Source organism: Oryza glaberrima, chromosome 12 (genome assembly GCF_000147395.1).
Source record: "Oryza glaberrima chromosome 12, OglaRS2, whole genome shotgun sequence".
Taxonomy (NCBI): Eukaryota; Viridiplantae; Streptophyta; class Magnoliopsida; order Poales; family Poaceae; genus Oryza; species Oryza glaberrima.
In genome coordinates, this window is record NC_068337.1 from 3477744 (window position 1) to 3490029 (window position 12286).

A 12286-nucleotide genomic window follows, 5' to 3' on the forward strand; every position below is an offset into this window, starting at 1 on the left:
GCAGACTTAATAAATTCGTTTCGTAGTTTCCTAATAGGATATGTAATTTGTTTTATTATTAGACTACGTTTAATACTTTAAATATGTGTCTAAATATCTGCTGTGATAACCAAACCTAAAAATTTTTCACAACTAAATAAGGCCTTACAAGATGGATGTTACTAAATCCAGACGATGGATGGAGATGTCAAAGCGTGGAACAGGGGAGTACTATTTGTTAGCTTCGTTTTCTAAAACTTATGGTATTATGTGCCAAAAAAAACATTCGGCTTTCTTTACTAAACTCTTTTAATATAGGGTGTGTTTAGTTCACACCAAAATTGGAAGTTTGGTTGAAATTGGAATGATATGATGGAAAAGTTAGAAGTTTATGTGTGTAGGAAAGTTTTGATGTGATGAAAAAGTTGTAAGTTTGAAGAAAAAGTTTGCAAATAAATAAGGTTATAGTTGTAGGACTTCATCGAAAGAAATATTTTTTTATTGATTTTTACAGAAGTTAAATTAGTACATACAGAATTCTTATAAAATTCATGTGTAACAAACGAGCCCAGGACTGTGTAACAAACTCGGAGAACTGTGTGGCATGCCATAAACAATATGCTACTGTAACTTTATCATAGCAGTTCGTTATGAAACAGCATTTGCGCGTCACGTGGAGTTAAAAGGTTCCTGCTCACGTGCGGCCCATATTAGGCCCTATTTAGGGCCCCTTTGAATCGTAGGATTGAGAAAACATAGTAATAGAAAAAACATAGGATTTTGATAGGAATGTAAGTGTAAAACAGAGGATTCCAAAATGCAGGAAGGAATGACCGTTTGATTGAACCATCGGAAAAACACAAAAATTGGATGAGAGAGATATACTCAAATGAAAGTTAGCAAGAGGTTGAAGCTCTTGCTAAATTTCCTCCAAAATCTCTATAGGATTGTCCATTCCATAGGAATTTCAAATGACTTGATATGATTCAATCCTTTGTTTCAAAGGGCTTTATATTTCCTATAGGATTGAAATCCTCTAAAATTCCTATATTTTTCCTCCAAATCAAAGGGGCACTTAGTTCAAGCTAAAAAGTTTTTGCGTGTCACATCGGATATATTGACACATATTTGAAGTATTAAACGTAGTCTAATAACAAAATAAACTACAGATTCCACATATAAACTGCGAGACGAATTTATTAAGCCTAATTAATCCGTTATTCGTAAATTTTTACTGTAGCACCACATTATCAAATTATGGCGCAGTTAGGCTTAAAAGATTCATCTCACAATTTATACGCAATCTGTGTAATTAGTTTTTTTATTTATATTTAATACTCTACGTATGTGTACAAATATTTAACGTGACAGGATGAAAACTTTCTGTCTTTGAACTAAACAGGGCCTTAAGTTTTGTTCGTAACGACATTGCCGTCACATGCAACTTCACATCGATCAAACCATCGAAAACTTCGGAATCGATCCAAGGAAGCTTACTCTTCTACAGATCGAGGCCGCTGAGTACAAGTGTCAAGCAGCTATTGGAGTTCTTCATTTACGGAAGAATATCCCATACCGTGCAAACCACATTTACAGTACAAATCTAGAAATTACCTTAGGATTGAAAAATAAACATAAAAGATATGTTCACGCCACCCCGAGTAACATTTTTACTCTTGGGTAAAAGTTTACTTGAAGTAAAAAATTTACTCGGGGTGACGTGGATAAATCCTTAACGTTTATTTTTTTTAACCTAGGGTAGTTATCAACTTTGCATTATAGGTGGTTTGCCCCACATATTTTCCTTTTACTTACTGCACTGACAAATACTAAATTTATGTCTAACTATCAATATTTATCATTTCCTTTCCAACTCTATTATTATCTTCGCCTACTCACTAATAAAAAAACTAAGATAAAAAATTCAAACAACCTCTTATAAATGAATCTTTTTAATCTACCAATACAACTTAATTCCGTGCCATTAAAACATTCCCTACTCCCATCTTTGCCTATTTTTTGATTTTTAGTGATTTCTTGCATTATGCGGATCTCGATAGTATCTTCTCTTGCTGGACATGAAATTTAATACACTTTTTTATAATATGTGATTGTTGTCATATTTCAACACCATAGCACTAGTGGAATTAAAGTGTGTAAAAGTGGAAGGTGGAAGGAAGCCGAGGTATACACCCCACTTTGCTTATTGCAATAGTGGGGTCATGATTTACAAAAACCATGCGGTTATAATGGTTATCATGTATAGTAACATTTTTAGTTTTTGAAACCACGGTATACCTCGTGGTAACCGTATGGTTATATCGGTAACCGCCAAACCGTGGGGTGGTGGTAACCCCACCCCAAACAGTTTAGTAAACCTTGAGTGGGGCTCATAGGGTGTGAAAAATTGTTGAAAACTGATAGAGGTAGGAGATTAAAAGAGAAATTAACTTGTGAGGAGCACATGCACGAAATTAAGTTCTTTGGGAGAAATTGAAAAGAACATTGACTTGTTAGTATGTATTTGGATTTTCCTCTTGAAACTTTTTTTTTCTGCCGGGCATTTTCCTCTTAAAACTAAACAATCAGACACCAGTCCTTATAGGGGTAGGGTTTGCGTGCGTGTGTTTATAGGGGTGAGTGTGCATTGTGAGTGTCTGCGTTGTACTGTGTAATTTAAAAAAAAAAATAAAACCGTACCATTGACCCCGGACTTAAAAACTCATTAAACACCATATGCATGCACTGGCCATAAAATCGTGAGCGCATTAACAGATCGACTAGCTGAGTTTTTTTAGTAAACTCTAAATCTAGGCACGCACCCACCCTGCTAGTTTTATTATGTTTTCCACTTTCGCTATAGCTTGGATGGGTTTTGTCCCCAAAAGACCACCTCTCAAACCACCAATAGATTCTTGGGTTAATTAGATCCATGCCATTATTAATCTGACAGTTTGGAAAAAAGCCATTGATATTTAACAAATTGAAAACATGCCATTACAAACCATGTGCCACCCGAACCACACCACTCTATACCACCAGATCACTATTGTTGACCGTATTTGACTATGGCTTGGTTGTTTGGATTAAGTTGCCCCTGGTTGAATTAGTATACCAACCGAATCGGCTTGTGCAGCTGCAACCCGATCACCTCTTCCTCGAGCCCTCAAACCCTAAAAGAAGCGGTGGTGACAACGACGACGACGTCGGTAGCAGCAAGGGGTGTGACGATGAAGGCGTACTGCAAGTGCAGGGACAGGAAGGAGGCACTCGGTGGTGATGGAGGGGTAGGGCATCTGATTCCACCGATGGAGGTCATGGGGCCGATGGATCTAGTGGAAGCAAGGTGAGCAATTGTAATCCGTTGCAATGTCGTCCAATTTGCTTTGTTTTGAGCTGATTTGGGAGGTGAAATTAGCTTATTCCGTTAGGATTGATTTGATTTGGTTTCATACCTAAGTCAGTACACGTGTTTTCTCGCTAGAGTTAAAGATCGAAGCTTTCACCACGATGGAGTCAGTGGTAGGCGGGGGTATATTAAGGGTTGTACACTGAAGTGGGATATCGAGTACGGTAGTGTTAACAGTAAAATTTGGTAAGCCCCAAAGAGAATTATCACGTTGCCAATAGTCGGATTCCTGCTATATTCGGTTAAGAAAATTAATATATTAAAGGAAGATTATCTAGAAGTGACCGAGTTCCAGGAGAATGCGACATGGTAGTTTATCTATTAATTAGGTAATATTTGTTAGTGTCCCATAAGGACTTTATGTTTTCCTTTTATCTTTTAGGAAAGTTTCTTTCTTGTCCTACAAGGACTAGTATCTACCCATGGGTATAAATATGTACACCCGGGGTCATTGTAACATCTCTCCATGATCAGTACAATTCGACGCATCGTTGCCTTTTACCTTTTCTACTTTATTTTATCGTCTGGCGAGACTTGGCACCTGACGCGGGGCTGCATTGGTTTTCGATCTCCGGCGAAGGGGTAAGTCCAATGTTCCGCCGGCCCAGGCAATTGTATCGTCTATGTCGGTGTCGTTCAAGGCTGCATCAGTATATTCGACCTCTTGGATTGCTCTGGTTTGGTTGTTATATTTGCCTGGCTATTTAACATATGTCTTAATTAATCTAGTCTTAGTATCTCAATTTAGCTCAATCTGTTGTCTTCTCGCTTTAGGGTTTCTGCCGGTATCGGCTAAATTGTTTTACTAGATTAGATTAGCTAAGGCATCTACCACCCTAAACATCAGTCAACGGCTTAATTGTCTCGATATTGTGTTTCTTTTCATACTTAGTGCTGCATCAGTTAAGTTTGATCTACTAAGCCATGTTTAGAACCATAATCCCTAGCCTGCTTTTTGACTGCCAATAAGGGTTTCATCGGGGTTTAGCCGATGAGGTATTTGGATGTTGCATCGACTTACAAGGATTGCATATAAGTTGGATTTAGCCAATGATAACAAATATTTCACCGTTTAATCTAATCTGTGGATTTTATGATATCGGACCTCCAGCCGATGTATGCTTTAACCTTCGGATCAATACTTGTTCTATCATATCATTGTTAGCCGATTGGTTTCTATTGAATTATATTGTTGCTTTCTTGCATTATCATCAGCCGGTTGCCTTTATATTGTTATTTACATCAAGCATCAGAATCTACATCAGAATTATAGCCGATAGCTCAAAACCCTATCGCTATCGGCTGGTATCAGCATCGGTTGGAAGTAATCTATCGGCTTGTCAGCCGATCGGCTCATTGATCTGCTATTTGTATATCTTGTCAGTTGCAGGGTCAAACTGACTGGCACGCCCGCATCTCATCAACCTTTGGTCCTGCAGTGGAGCTAAACAGATCACCCAGGCCAGTGTGTGTTTTTTGCATCAACATGTAGCTTCGGTTTGGGGTTGTTGATGTCGAGCTTAAGCACAGTGGTGAAATGGGGCGAGAAATAGATAGCCACAATGTGGTTCTTGGATAAGAGATATAGCGAGGATCTTAGAATTTTCTAGTGAAAGGACCTTGATGTCGCCTAGAGGGGGGGGGGGGGTGAATAGGCGGTTTTAAAAATAAATGCGGAAGCTAAAACAAAACAGGGTCAGATTGTATGATATCAGGTCGGATAGTCCTATGTGATCAGATAGTCTGAACTGAGATCAGACTATCTGACCTGCACAACAACAATACAAACAAGAGAACAACCTAAGAGATCTAGATTCAATCCACAAGCAAAGAGGTGAGCTCGACCAACAACAATATTAGCATAGTACAAAGCAATGGAACAAGAAGGTAAAGAGAGTGAGGATATCACCGAGGTTTATGCGCCGATGTATTTCCCAGAGTTCAAATCCTTGAGGGGATTCTAGTCTCCGTTGAGGGGCTCGCAAAGAGCCGGGTCTTTTTCAACCCTATCCTCGTGAGGTTGCACAAATGCACTCCTCCTTCCACTAAGGGTATCTCTTTCCTTGCGGAGGCGAGATCCGGCCTTCACAAACTTCTCTTGGCCAACCACACGTAGATCGGTGGCCCAAGAACGACACCTAGCCGTCTAGGAGTCCTCAACCTCCAAGAGTAATAAACACCACACAACTCTTGGACAAATCCTAGTGCTCAAGATCAAAAGAAACACACACTAGACTCCCAAACTCCAAATCCACACACAAAGATCCAAGTCACAAAGAACAAGGGGGATTTGAGATAGAGAGGGAGAGAGCTCAAAGATCCAAAGCACTTAGCACAAAGCTCAACCCAAAACAAGATTTGAATGAAATGAGTTTGGGCAACCCTAGAAAAGGGTTGGTGGGGGGTTTATATAGATCCCCCAAAATGTGACCGTTGGAGGGGAATCTTTCAACCCACGTCGGATAGTCCGATACAATATCAGATAGTCCGATATTTTAAACCTCCAAGACAACGAGAAACAGAGAACGAAGTTCCATGAAATTTCGGACTTTCCGAGACATCGGACTATCTGATGTTAAATCGGAGTATCTGATATTTTTAGAAGCAAAAACTTCGTCCTCAAACAGAGACTCAAGTTCCATGAAATTTCGGAGTCTCTGTGTCATCGGACTATCTGATTCAACATCGGATACTCCGATACTTAGAAAAACTCACTCGATAGGATTTTTCAAATCAAGACAGCGAGTGAAGTTCTGTGAAAAATCGGATAGTTCGATACATTGGATAGTCTGATTTCAAATCGGATAGTCTGATGTTGCTCAAGTAAAAATGCAATAACTTTTTACTCCGAACTTCGATTTCGAAGATCTTGGACTCTATGGAAAGCTAGTTTCGTGGGCTATCAAACCCAACATAAAACATGGTCCAAAACCTTCAAGAGATGTTGAAAAACTTGCATAGAAACCCGGTGTAAGTGTTGTGACAAGTGAAACAACTCGGGATTGAAATTTTGGCTTAGGTTTTTCAACTCACACAAAGATGAAGCATTTTGAGCACTAGTATTCAACCAATTATATGCATGTGGTATCCCTCTTAATAGTACGGCCTCCTAAACTCAAATTTGAAAGGCAAAGTTATACCAATAGGAGTACCTTCACACCATATTGTTTCTTCACTTGGAGGGTTACCAACGTCAAGGTCATTTGATCATCGGGAAGATCTCATCTTCTTGATCTTTGACATTTCATCTTCCATTTCTCAAATGATTGATGTGGATAATCCATGGCTTCAAATGGTCTCGCACGGTTCATCACGACACAGTCTTCACTCGCCCTTCACCACCGGTTTCGGTTTGTCAGCGCCAAGCCCCTTGCTTGCCCTTCACCACCGCATGGTCCATCGCAACTGTGCGTCGCTTGCGCTTCACCGTCTTGCCATAGGTAGTCACTTCATACCCGCATCTTCAATATCTTCTCTTTAATTCTCATCCATCGATAAGTCCATTTTCTAGCTTCTTCATCGGACTAATCACTTGCTTATACACTCAATAAGTGCATTAGTCCCTTAATCGTTTGTCATCAATAAACCAAAACCCACTAGGGGCATAGATGCTCTTTCATCTAGGAAGTTGAGTTGAGTGCTATGTTTGAGATGTGCATGCATAACTCATGGCTATAGTGGTTGATAGTGAACTCATGGCTAATCCTAATCCTTTAGAGCCATTGTGTGTTGTTCCACCTACTCATAGTGCACGGGGATCATCTGCATCTAAAGTGGCAGATTCTACCGAATCCTCAACCTCAGAAACAAAACTCTCAGTGCTTATATGTGTTGTTCCACCTATTCAGACAGGGCAAGGAGCATTTGTATCTGAAGTGACAGTTTCTACTGAACCTGCAACCAAAGAAGCATATGGGACATTGCCTAATGTGTTTGATAATGTGGAAGAGTATATAGGTGTCAATGGTAAGGGGTTATATATTGATGTGCCACCTATTCCATCTACTGATGGTGCTGAACCCTCTGTGCCTACTCAAACTTATGGCCCTAGTGAGACTTCTGGGGTTGCAGAACCTTATGCAGAGGTTGAGGTCAATGATGATGACTCAAATGAACTGAATGTGTTGCATAATCTTGAGATGCTAGTAATTGAAAAGGATGCTTGTTTTCCTGACATGATAACATTTAGACAAGCTATTAGGCACTTTGTTGTTACCCAAGGATTTGAGCTTGCTAATATTCAAACAGATCCCCACAAGATACATTACCAAATGCAAGCACATAGGGTGTAAATGGCGTATTCATGCCTCTAAGCTTCATGATGACAGAATTATCCAAGTATGTGTTACATATTTGACCCAAGTTGTTTAGTTTTGATCATATCTGAGCATGTTGTTTACTTTTCATCATGTTTGATCATATTGTTCTGTTTTGTTATGCTTTTATGCACATATAAAGAGGCTATCGTTTCCACATGAATGCCCAACAACCAAGCTGATGGAAGGAAAGATGGCCAGTCAAGGAAAAGTTGGAAGAGAAATATGAGATCAAGGTAAAGTATTCTAAAGCATGGTTAGGTGTGTAAGTGGCACTTGACCAAATTCATGGGAAGTATGAGGAAAATTTTCAGCTATTGTTCAACTGGAAGGCAGAGATTGAGAAGAAATCACCAGGTACACTTGTGAACATTGAATTGCAGAAAGTAGGGAAGAAAATGTGTTTTAGTAGAATGTTTGTTGATTTCAAACCATGTGTAGATGGGTTCTTGAATGGCTGTAAGCCCTACATTGGTGTAGATGCAACTAGGTTAACTGGTAAATACACAGGACAACTAGCATATGCTACATCTGTTGATGGTCACAATTGGTTATTCTACATGGCCTTTGCTATTTTTGTTTCAGAGACAGATGATAATTGGTTATGGTTCATGCAACAACTGCATGCAGCTATAGGTTCCCCTAGTGACTTTAGTTATTTCAATTGATGCATGTAAAGGATTAGAGAAAGCTGTAGGTGTTGTCTTTAAAAAAGTTGAACATAGGGAGTGTATGAGACATCTGTATAGTAACTTCATGAAGAAATATTGTGGACCTATCTTCACACAACACTTGTATTCTGCTGCAAGAAGCTTCATAGAAGATGGATTTAGGTATCACACAGAACAAGTTTATAAGCTGCCCTAGGTGTTGTGAAATACTTAGAAGAACATCACTCAAGAATCTGGTATAGGTGTGGGTTCAAAGAAACATGCAAGTGTGACTACTTGACCAATAATGTATTCGAGAGTTTTAACAATCAGATCAAAGGAATGAAAAGGCTACATCTTCATAAGTTAGTTGATTCTTTGAGGAAGCTCATGATGAAGAAGATGTGCCTAAGAAGACAAGTTGGCAAAAAGTTGCCTGATGGTATCTTGCCAAATGTCATTAAGGAGCTGAATGCAACAAGTAACAATTTGAGGGTGGTGAAGATAGCTAGACCTGATGATGACATGGCAGTGATGGCATTTGTTGATGTTGACAACCAGGCTGGGAGGCATATAGTGCACTTGACAAACAAAACTTACTCATGCATAAAGTGGTAGGTATCAGGCAAGCTTTGCAATCATGCATTAACATGGATTTGTTCCAACAGAGGTGTACAAATTTCTTATTTTGTGAATGATTGCTATTTTGTGGCCAAGTTTAGGGCATCATATGCAGGTAGAGTACCAACTATGCTAGATAGAACACAATGGCCTGTGTAGGATCTAGGATTCAAAGTGTGAGAACCTAAGCTCAAGAGGATTGCTGGAAGGCTTAGAGTTCAGAGGATTAGGGGTGCACTTGAGCCGGGACTAGAAGGGTGAGATGCAAAAGATGTGGAGGGTTTGGTCATTTTCAGAAGACTTGCAGGCTTGCTAAAGCACATGATGATGGTGATGCAGAAATTGAGGCAGCTCCAAGGAAGAGGTACTACCTACTTATCTTGCATAAATTGTGTATTGCCAATTACCATGTGGCTAACATGTAGCATTCCACTTCCTTTCTTGCATGACTAGGCTGAACAGGAACCTTCATCAAGCTAACCAACCAAAAAGAAAAAGACCCAAGAAACAACATGGCCAACTCTGGGCCTAGGCGGGTTGTGCGATTGCCTAGGGCCCAGGCCGGCGAGGGGCCCATCAAACCACACACCACATGCACCTCTTCTCCCAATAGGCGCATCCACATCTCCACGAGCGATACGATTAGTGAGACATGCGGCGCGGTTGAGGTCGCGACGCACGCGTGATCGTCGGTTCATTCTCTCTGCTCGGCGTTTCTCTGACTTGATGATTCCCTGAGATCCTTACGCGCGCGTTGGCTGACCACCGATGCCACACAGCCCACACCGCGACGGGCAAGGACGATGGCGGGATCGACTCTGACTCCTGAGCAAGCCAACCGCTAGGCACGACAGCTCCAACGCCTAGTAGCCAGCAACCATGCGCCGAGCCCTCTGAGCTCTGCTGCCTTATCGTGACTTGGTGAGGACTTATGATGTTCTAATTTTTTAGTAATCTCATTTGCAACTATTTAGACTAAATTTTAGTTCTAAAATTAGTATGGTTTCATCTGTTCTTGTTGTTTAATTTACTAAATAATTAATTTAGGAGTTACTCCCTTCGTTTCAGGTTATAAGATGTTTTGACTTTGGTCAAAGTTAAACTGCTTTAGGTTTGACCAAGTTTATAGAAAAAATAATAATATTTTCGACCCAAGATAAATTTATTATAAAAATGTATTTAATTGTTAATTTAATAAAATGAATGTAAATATTACTATATTTCTCTATAAACATAGTCAAACTTGAAGCAGTTTGACTTTGATCAAAGTCAAAATATCTTATATCCTGAAACGGAGGAAGTATAAAGTTGCCAAAAAGCATTTTTTGGGTGCTAAAAAAGAACAAAAGAATACGAGAAGAACAACTTATTGAATCACAATGGATTTTGCTTAAAAAAATGCTTGAGGAGGTTCTTTTTTTGAGAGACATTTGATATTTGTGGTCTCCTATTTAAGATACTCATACTATTTATTTCTATGGTGAATAGGCGATGAAAATTAAATCACACATAATCAAAACTAACCTAACTTACTTGGCTTGGTGAGGGATAAACTTAACTAAACAACTAAGTTATGTTTTGCAATTCTATGGTGATATGGGCTCAAATATGTCTCTATGAAAGTAAATTGCACAATTGTAAATGCAATAAGTAAATGAGATAAGAGACAAGTAATTTTTCACCCAAGGTTCGGAAACTCACCGGTTTCCTAATCCTCGTTGAGGCGAGCCCAACTTCACCGCTCAAAACCATCAAGCCATCGCAAGCCCCCTGTAGGATCGAGATGTCGACTAGAGGGGGGAGGGTGAATAGACGATTTAAAACTAAATGACACCTAATCAAAACTAACCTAAGTTGCTAGGCTCGGTGAGGGTCAACTCTAACTAAGCAACTAAGTTATGTTTTGCAAACCTAGGGTGATAATGGCTCAATTATATTTCTAGGAAAGTAAATCACACTCCTATGTCAATGTTTAGCAATCCTAGGGTGATATGATCTTAAGTATGTCTCTAGAAATGTAAATTGCACAAATGTAAATGCGACAATCAAATGAGATAAGGAGACAAGAGATTTTTCACCGAGGTTCGGAAACTCGCCGGTTTCCTATTCCCCATTGAGGCGAGCCCAACTCCACCGCTCAACCACGAAGCCACCGCACGCCCCCTTCATCAAGGGGTGGGCAAGACAGGAGCTGGCCCACGGAGAGGACTACCCAAGCCTCGATCACTCGGGGTAGTTCTTCCTTCACTCCGAAGGTGGTGAACTCCAAACCACTCACAAACCGGCGCTGGGCCTCCTCCACAATCTTCTTGGAGAGGTCATCGGGCATCTTCTCCATAAGCCGTCTAGGAGGCGGCAACCTCCAAGAGTAACAAGCAATGACCCGACGTGGAGATGATTAATCAAGTGCCACACTAGCTCTACAAATGGAAGCAATGCACTTGACTCTTGGCTAGAACAACCTCAACCACTACAATGGATGAACACTAAGCACAAAGGTGCGTGAGAAAGGTGCAAGGGGTGTATGTAATTGAATTGGGTGCCAAAAGAGTCCCCTTGCTGCTGGTGGGGGAGTATTTATACTCCCACCCACCAAAACTAGCCGTGGGGGTGAAATCCCCCAACTCAGTGCTCTGCCGGTCTGATCGACCGTGCTACTCTACAACGCCTAGTTTTCTAGCCGTTGTAGGGCTGTCATTGGGCCCCACCGCTCTGGCCGGTCAGACCGACATGGGGTGGCCGGTCAGACCGGCCTCGGCTCGGTCAGACCACCACCAGCTCGGTCTGACGAATACGGCTCCGGCGTCTCGGGATCGGCACACCGAGACAACACCATCCCGGCCATATGGCCGGCCGGTCAGACCAGCCCACACCTGCCGGTCAGACCGGCCTTGAGGCGGCGGTCAGACCGGCCGTGACCCTGCAGTCAGACCGGCACTTAGGCTGCGGTCAGACTGGCCCTTGTCAGGCCGAACTCAGTGCAAACAGTGAACAACAATATATAGCAAGTGTGTGTTGTGAAATGTGAGCACAAGTCTAAATGCAAATGACCTAATGTGGCAATTAAAATAATCTCTTTGCTAGGTCATTACCCCTCTTAATAGTACAACAAAGCTATAAATAAACTAGCATAATTTTGATCGCTCAACGCCTCGATCAATTTAAAATGAAAACACTAGTTTACGTCTTCTCTTCCTTTTGCTTTGCGCCGTCAATTTTAATCCATCGATAATCATCCATGCGCGCACATGATGTGAACCTAACTTAAAATATATAGCTCAAAGACAATGGTTAGTCCACAATTAGTGCTT